Source organism: Panthera onca, chromosome B4, assembly GCF_046562875.1.
Source record: "Panthera onca isolate mPanOnc1 chromosome B4, mPanOnc1 haplotype 2, whole genome shotgun sequence".
Classification (NCBI taxonomy): Eukaryota; Metazoa; Chordata; class Mammalia; order Carnivora; family Felidae; genus Panthera; species Panthera onca.
In genome coordinates, this window is record NC_138345.1 from 130,819,285 (window position 1) to 130,825,207 (window position 5,923).

Genomic DNA, 5,923 nt, shown 5'->3' on the forward strand with positions numbered 1-5,923 from the left:
TCAGCGGGCCCTGGGGGCAGCCCGGGAAAGAACCTTGAGAGCCAGGGGCCCCCCAGGGTGGTCAGGCCTTTGGAGCTATCACTCCTCGGAACAGCTGATAAAGACACTGGACTTCGGGAAAGGTCCAGGGCGCACAGCGCTGGGAATTCAAAACCACACGAACCGTGGTTAGCCGCTCAGCCTCTGGAGCCAGCCTCTCCGAGTAGCTGTGTGATCCTGGGCAAGCTGCTTCACCTCTCTGTGCCTCAGTTTCCTTCTGGGTAAAGTGGAGTGAGGAATAGTACCTCCATCATAGGTGAGTGGGCACGTACCCTTTAGAGGAGTCACTGGTGAGGGCGCCTGGGTGGCTTAGTCGGTTAGACTCTGGGTTTCAGCTCAGGTCACGATCTCACGGTTCGTGAGTTCGAGCCCCACACCGGGCTCCGCGCCGACAGTGCAGAGCCTGCTTGGGATTCTCTCTCTCTTTCCCCCGCCCCTCTCTGCCCCTCCCCACCTCTCTCTCTCTCAAAATAAATAAATTAAAAAAATTTTTTTCTTAAAAAGAAGAGTCACCAAGGAACACAGTCAAATGCTCTAAACCTTAGCAACTGTTACCATAATTAAAGATGCTCGTACACAGACCCAAGAGTGCATCAGAATGCCCTGGAGGGCTTTTAAAACCCACACTGCTGCCCTCTCATCCCCACTCCCTAGGGTTTCTGGTTTCTTCCTCGGTAGGTCTGGGAGGGGCCAGGAGTTTGCATGTCTAACACATCACCAGCCAAGGCTGGGACTGCTAGTCTGGTGAGAACAACTGAAGCCCATGTCAGTGCTCACTACCCAGCTCAGCTGCCCCACCCCCTTTACCGCTTGGGAACTAAGGCCCGGGGAGGGGAGTGTGTGCGACCTCCTCCCCAACCTTCCCCACTGACTCCAGGAGCAAAGAGGCAGAATTTGCCTTCCCTGCCAGAGGTAATCTTTTAATCTCTTTGGCTTTAATCTTGCAGCATAAACCCAAATCCGCAGGGGTGGGGTGGGGGGAGGAAGGGGGAGGGAGGGACACAAATCTCCTGTCCTGGCGAGGAGAGTAATCCAGGCTTTTAACCCTGCATTTCATCACGGATCTTTTATCCCATCTCTGCCTTCCTCACCCCTGGCTCCTGAGACGCACTCCGCATAGGAGATGAGGAGGCAGAGAGAGCAAACGGATGGGGTAAGGCTAGGTTGGAATCACATGTTAAAAAGACTCCACTTGGAGAAGCCAAGCTTTCATTGCAAAACAACATAAAAGAGAAATGATACGTTGTGGTTCATTGCCATTAAGAGTAATAGTCATCAAAAGACACCACTAAGAGAAAGAAAAGCCAACCCACAGATGCAGAAAAGCTATTTCAATACATATATCTGACAAAGGACTAGTACACAGCATATATAAAGAACTCCTACAAATTAATAAGAAAAAAACCTTTTTTTAATAGGCAAAAGATATGAAGTGGGATTTGACAAAAGAAAATCTCAGAATCACCCATACCCACATGAAAAGACACTCAATGTTATCAACCATGAGAGATATGCAGACTAAAACCACCACAAGCTATCATTCACACCCACAGGAACAGCCACAATTGAAAACTGAAAATATCAAATATAGGAGAGACGAGGATCAACTCTCATATGCGACTAGTGGGAGTAGCAATGGTTCAACCTGTCTGACGGTTTCTTACAAAGTTGTGCATATATCTATTTTATGACCCAGCCATTCCACAACTGGGTATCTGCCCAAAAGAAGTGAATGTATATGTCTACACAAAGACTTGAACATGAATACTTTCTTCAGCTTTACTCGTTATAGCTCCAGACAGGAAACCACCCAACTGTCCATCAACAGAATAAATGAATAGACAAATGATGGCATAGCCCACAGTGAAATATTACCTAGCGCTTAAAAAAAAAAAATCAGGGCTCCTAGGTGGCTCAGTTGGTTAAGCTTCCGACTTCAGCTCAGGTCATGATCTCATGGTCCATGAGTTCAAGCCCTGCTTCGGGCTCTGTGCTGACAGCTCAGGACCTGGAGCCTGCTTCGGATTCTGTGTCACCCTCTCTCTCTGCACCTCCTCCACTCGTGCTCTTTCTGTCTCTCTCTCTCTCAAAAATAAATAAACATCAAAAAATTTTAAAAAATCAACTATAGATATGCATACCACAATCTGGACGAATCTCACAAGTATCACACTAAGTCCAAGAAGTCAAAAGCAAGAGAACATCTGCATGACTCTGTTTAGATGAAATATAAGTACAGGCAAAGCCAGTCTCTGGGGATAGAGGTCAGGATCGTGGTTGCCCTTTGAGAGAGGAAAGGTTAGTGACTAGGAAGAGCGTAAGAAGCCTTCTGGGGTGCCGGGAATGTTCCACAAACATAGGTAAAAATTCACTGAACTGTACACGTAAAACCCGCACTTTCCTTTCCTAGATGCAAATTATACCTCAATATTTTTTCAGCAACAGTAAAAAAGAAATGAAAAGACACTATATTTGAAACATGTACTCAGACCATCCCCCTCCCCTTTGGCACTCAAAGGACCCAGGACCCAGCCCAGCTCTGCCACAGCGTGGCTTTGACTCAGCCTCAGTTTCCTCATCCGTAAAAAGGAAAGAATCTCCAATAACCTCCCCAGTCTGTGGGGAGGATCCGTGTGAAATAGAGGCGAAATGTTCTCTTGGATTGTCACAACCCTTGTGACCCCCTCTCAGGGCCTGGCAGAAATTGGTGGGGTAGGGTGCATGAAATTGATCCCTGGACCTGGGCTGCCTGGGGATGGGCCTGGAGGAGTGTGAAGAGGTATTCCCAGACAGGCTACCATTTGCTGGCCACCCACATCCTCAAGACTCCAGGCTACTCCTATCCTGCCCTCCCAGGTAGACCATCCAGACCTCCAGCCCAGTGCTAAATGGTACCGTCACTGCTGTCATCATGGTTCCTTCCAGAACATACCTGCAAGGCACAGAGCCCCTGCTTGACGGCCTTCTCCTCTCTCCCCCTTGCCCTGCCATCATTGCCTGGCAGAACCCCTCCCCCAAAGCTGGAACTACCATAGGACACTGAGGGGGAGATAAAACCCCCAAACTAGCAAGGCCCCGAAGGGCCTGGGTCCCGGCATTCGCAGGCAGGGCTCCTTCCCCTCACCCTGTCCAGCTGTCTTGCCTGAAACAGTCACAGCACCTGAAAAAAAGCCACAGGCTTCACTTCGGGGTATATAGGACACTACTGTGCCCTGGGGCCGAGGTGGCAAAGTGCCCTTCTCGTGTCCCGTCTCCCATTTACGTTAGTCATGAACTCACGTGGCAATGTGCCCGGCGAAAGGTTCCACTTCCCAGCCTCCCCTGCGGTGAGGCAAGGCCAGTGAGGGAAACATGTGTTGTCAGGCGGGACCGAGGGAAACGTTCAGCCAGTCTATACCCACCACCCCAGAGAGCAGATGTGACGATGGAGGTCCAGCAGCCACTTTGGAGCATGAGGCGACTTTGAGGGCGGAAGCCGCGTGCCAAAGTTGGTGAAACTAAGAGAAAGAAGGAACCTGGGTCCCTGACGACACTGCTGGGTCCCCCACCACCTCTGGACTCTCCTACCTCCCGACGTCCTCTGTGTGAAACAGAAGTAAGCCTCAGTCTGGTTCAAGCCACCATGACTTCCACTCTCTGTTATCCGCAACAGGAAGCAACCCTGAACTGATACACAGAAGCCCTGCAAGGTTGCAATTCCTGGCCTGGAGCGCAGGAACGTTTGCACATCACAAAGAGCAAACACACCAACAAACGAAACGCTCACAGGATGGGATAAAATCCTCCTTTAAAATGGTCTTCCTCTGGCTTTGCCACGTGAAGCGGAGTAGCTGGCAAGAAGCTCCCCAGGGAAACCGAGGCTTGCGGTTCTCCCGCAAGAAGGGGCACTGTTCAGCCACGCTGTGACCTCCCTACATGACCGTCCTACGATGCAGGGCCCGGGGGCTGGGAACTCAGCAAGGGCAGCAGACAGCCTGAGTTCAGGTCCCTGCTCCACGAACTGCGGCCCTCTTTGTGCCTTGGTTTCTTTGCCTGTAAAATGGGTGCCCTAGGGTGAGGAATACAGAGCCCGACCTGGGAAGAGCTTGGAGCGGTGCCTGGTGCATAGGAGGGTCTCGAGACTGTCAGCCACGGTTCTCATGTTCGTGCTGAGAACTTTCTTTCTTTCTTTTTTTTTTTTAATTTTTTTTTTACATGTATTTGTTTTTGAGAGACAGAAACAGAACACAAGTCGGGGAGGGGCAGAGAGAGAGGGAGACCCAGAATCCGAAGCGGGCTCCAGGCTCCGAGCTGTCAGCACAGAGCCCGACGCGGGGCTCGAACCCACGGACCGTGAGATCGTGACCTGAGCCGAAGTCGGACGCCCAACCAACCAAGCTGCCCGGGCGCCCCTAGAACTCTCTTTCTTTGCATCTGCTTGTAACACGAAACTGAACTTACTCTCCAGTTTTGGAACATTTCATCCCCGCCCCCCCCCCCCCCCCCCCCGCTTCATACTCACTGCCCTTATTGGAATCAACCCCCGGGAAGAGCCTCCTGGCCCAGGAGGTGGACCCCAGACCTTTTCCTCTTGCTTGGGTTTACGCGAGCAAAACCCAAGCGTGATTGTAGGCGATTCGCTTGCCAAGCGCCAGGGCAGAAACTTCAACGCGTCCGTGCCACTGAGGCAGCGTCAGGAAGCTCCCTCCGTCCCAAACGATCTCCCCACCGACACTGACTGAAATTCCACACTAGAGCCAGAGGACCCCTAGGAGGAGAAGCCATTTAGAAGCACAGCATCTTGGAGTAAATGCACGTACTCAGGTCAGCGTCGGGGAGGCAGTCTCGGCAGGGAAAGGGAGGGCAACGCCGCAGGCGAATTTTTGGATCTTCTCGGGGCAGTGCGAGAAGCCTGCAGCCTCTAGAGGCTGTGAGCTCAGTCTCACCCACCTACACATGGCGCGCGCGCACACACACACACACACACACTGATAATCACTTTACCCCAGCAGTAGGGGCTTAAGCGGCTATGTAGGCTAGCACCCCCCGTCCCCCAGCTGCACCAGTCACCTCTGTCCCGAGGCGCTCGGTTCCCAGAGGCTCAGCAAGGGACGTCTTCAGGGCTGGCGGCTGATGGGGTTTCAACAGAGCCAGTCAGCTGCCAGTAACACACAGCCTCTCTCTGTCTCTGTCTCTCACGCACACGCAGTCATGCCCAGACGCACAGTCGGAGGCAACACGCGAGACACGGGCGCACCAAACTGTCCTCCCAAAGGTGTGACAAAGGGGGACAGGCCACACAGAACCGTCCTGTCCGGGAGGAGGCTCTGGTCTGTGTGCTCCCAGAAACAAGGCAGCTGCACAGACAGGACCGCTCCCACCCAGATCTTTCCCCGCCCCCCACCTCTGGTGCCCCCCCATCCCTGCTCCTAGTCAGGCATTGCACCCCCAGAAGTTCTCAGCTCCCCTCCTCCACAGGAGACCCATATCCTCTCCCCGGGAACCAAGCCCAATCAGGGTCCTCCTTCCCACTCATCCCCTTTCCCAGCACTCAAGGCCCCCCAGGAATCTTTTCACCCCCCCCCTCCCACTTTCCCCATTAACGCCCCCTCCTAGCCCTGGGACTGTAAGAACCCAGGCATAAGAACCACGTCTGCCCTCGTCTCCCCCCGCTGCGCCACAGGGCTACACACGGAGGTGCAGGGCCCCAACCTTCCCCTCCCCCTGCCTAGGGCTCACCCCCTCATCTCCCCCCCTTGGGGAGCCGCTGGCGGCTCCTCTCGTTTTCCAGCGAGCGCGTGACAACAGAGATTAGAGCAATTAGAGAAAAGTCATCAGAGGGCAAGGCAGGAGCCACCACGACACCCAATTACCAGGGCCGGCAAGACACGGGTGAAGCACCAAC